The sequence below is a fragment of the Bidens hawaiensis genome, unplaced genomic scaffold, assembly GCF_021521415.1.
Source record: "Bidens hawaiensis isolate Kalapana, Puna unplaced genomic scaffold, B.hawaiensis_p1.1 tig00002525_1, whole genome shotgun sequence".
NCBI classification, from domain to species: domain Eukaryota; kingdom Viridiplantae; phylum Streptophyta; class Magnoliopsida; order Asterales; family Asteraceae; genus Bidens; species Bidens hawaiensis.
The window spans coordinates 1,870,955-1,873,907 of NW_027491138.1; the positions used below are offsets into that span (position 1 = coordinate 1,870,955).

General features: G+C 39.8%; 1 pseudogene across 1 annotated transcript; it reads left to right on the plus strand.

The window, feature by feature from the left end:
* LOC143620077 (auxin response factor 18-like) lies at positions 1 to 1,578 on the plus strand (annotated as a pseudogene). The gene is made up of 2 exons (XR_013151287.1): positions 1 to 992; positions 1,090 to 1,578. The product of XR_013151287.1 is annotated as an auxin response factor 18-like (transcript).
* The last annotated feature ends 1,375 nt before the right edge of the window (positions 1,579 to 2,953 follow it).

The following is a 2,953-nucleotide window of genomic DNA, read 5'->3' on the forward strand; positions in this document are numbered from 1 at the left end:
GAAGTTTTTGATTCGTGATGGCAAGTGTGACGAATCCCTCGAATAATGAAGTTTCGAAATGCTTATGGCGTGCGTGTGCTGGTGCGATGGTTCAAATGCCGACGCTAAACTCGAAGGTTTTTTACTTTCCCCAAGGCCATGCCGAGTATGCTGCCTCGGGGAATGTGGATTTTAAGGATTTCCCAAAAATCCCACCTTACATTCTGTGTAGGGTATCCGCCATAACCTTTATGGCGGACCCCGACACAGATGATGTTTATGCTAAAATAGGACTAATCCCGTTGAAAAACGACAATGGTTTTGATTCTAATGATGCTGGAGCTGATCAAAACAAGGACAAAAACCCGACGTCTTTTGCAAAAACATTGACTCAATCGGATGCTAACAATGGCGGTGGTTTTTCGGTTCCTCGGTACTGTGCTGACACCATATTCCCGAGGCTGGATTACACAGCTGACCCACCGGTTCAGAATATTACAGCCAAGGATGTTCATGGTCAGGTTTGGAAGTTTAGGCATATTTATAGAGGGACGCCACGGCGCCATTTGTTAACCACGGGTTGGAGCCCGTTTGTGAATAAGAAGAAGCTTGTGGCCGGTGATTCAATCGTGTTTCTTAGAGCCGAAAATGGTGATCTATGTGTCGGGATTCGTAGGGCAAATAGGGGGGTTAATAACGGGAACCGTAACAAGTTGTTTATGAACCCTGGAGGGAAGTTCACATGTGAATCTGTGTTGGAAGCTGCGAAGCTAGCAGCAAAAGGTGAGGCGTTTGAGGTGTTTTACCACCCGCGATCGAACGCTCCTCAGTTTTGAGTGAAAGCTGAAAGTGTCATTGGTGCAATGAAGACTGAGTGGTCCCCTCGGATGCAGTTTAGGATGGCTTTTGAGACGCAGGATTCGTCCCGGATAAGTTGGATCGTGGGGACCGTCGCTTCGGCTAATGCCATTGATCATGCCCATTGGCCTAATTCTCCATGGAGGCTTCTTCAGGTATGTTATTCATTGTTTTCTTGTATTTTAAAAAAACATATGGATAATGTTTTTGTTTAATAGTATTATGCTAACTTTGTTTGTCTGGATTGTGAAGGTATCGTGGGATGAACCAGATTTGGTACAAAATGTGACGCGAGTGAACCCGTGGTCGGTTGAAGTTGTATCCAACATGTCTGCAATTCATCTTTCCCCTCCAAGGAAGAAGGCTAGGTTCCCGCAACCTCCGGAATTCACAAACAACTATATTCCCACAAGCATTCAGGGAGCCAGGCATAACAATAACAATAATGATTCCCAAATCAACAAAATACTATCTGGGATCTTGAGTCATGAACCTTTGACTCCAACAATTAAGAAAACTAGTAAACAAACAGATGGAGGCAAAAATGGTGATAAGAAGAAACCGGTGTTCATGTTGTTCGGTCAGCCAATCTTGACCTAACAACAGCTATCCGAGAGTTCGTCTGGTGATGATGAAGAAGGTTCAGTGGTCCTTCATAATGGTCCGGTCGAAAGCTCATTTGAGGAAGCTGGTCCATGTCTCAATGAACCAAACAAGACTAGTCTTCTAATGGACTCCTGATTTTTCAGGGGTTAGTGTAGTATCAAAAGAATTGTACAAACCGAAGATGAACCCGTCAGGTAGTATGCATGTTTGCATATTTCATGCATATTAAAGAACATCCTAAATATAGTTTTTGTTTAACCTTTCTCTTATTGCAGTGAGTTGTTGAAGACAGCAAATAAGCTGACAATTCTAGTGGAAGTAGGAACTCAGAAGTATATATAGTTGATAAGTTAGCATTTTGTTTCTTCGCATTCTTGTTTATTGTCTCATTTTGTTTCTGGGAATTGTGGGAAAAGTCCCACTCTACGGAATTTTTCATCCATTTTAGCAACAATAACAGTTTTTTTCCCCTTAACCTTTCATGTGGTTTTACGGTATCCGTTTCTATGTGTTGTTTATGTATTCAATATGTATGACAATCCTAGTCCAAGCCTTTTTCTTGCTTAAAATATTGTGATGCGATAATCTCGTTTTATCTCCTCGACTTTTCTAATCTAATAGTCTAAAATCCTTCTTATACTTTTTACTAGGGGTGAGCAACTTAACCGTCATAACTTTTAACCGAACCATAACCGCCATAACCAATTTGTTTTTAACCGCTAACCGACATAACCAATGGGTCGTTTTATTGATTTTTTGAAAACCGCCTAATACGGGTCGGTTTTGATTAAAGATAATTCCAAAACCGCCATAACCGAACCGACCCGTTTATTTAATCAACAATATGTTTGGGATTAACTTTCACCAAACATATTGTCAAATTGTACCATTTTTATGTTTTCGGTTCGACGTTAGTAATCGAATTAACTTGAACTTCATTGATGGATTATATAAAGTTGTTTTTTTATAATATTTGGTATTAACGCAACCGAATATATATTTTGTTGGATTATGTTTTGTCGTATTTTTTAATATTTGGTACAAAACTTTTAGGCTCAATTACATTGTCTTGGTTATGGTTAACCGACCCATAACCGACTTGTTATAACCATCAAAACCGATTAACCGTAACTGCCATAACGGATCGGTTATGGTTATGGATATCCATTAACCGACATATCGGTTATGGTTATGAGTTTAGCCCAAAACCACCACAAACCGACCCATGCACACCCCTACTTTTTACAATACACATGCTTCTAAAGAATGATGACCTATCACTTGAATGTGTCAAGCAACTAAGCTGATCACATGAATCAATTACTCATAGATCAGGTTAAACATGTCTACCGGATATGTCATTATAAAAAATGCGTATGACCCTAAAACCCGGGATCAAACAGTCATAAAAACTCATATGTAAATTTCAAAGTGATTTCAATTTAATAAAATAAGTCTAGAGTGACATGCAGCGGAAAATTTAACAAGTGCAAATCCCAAACCGGGAAAC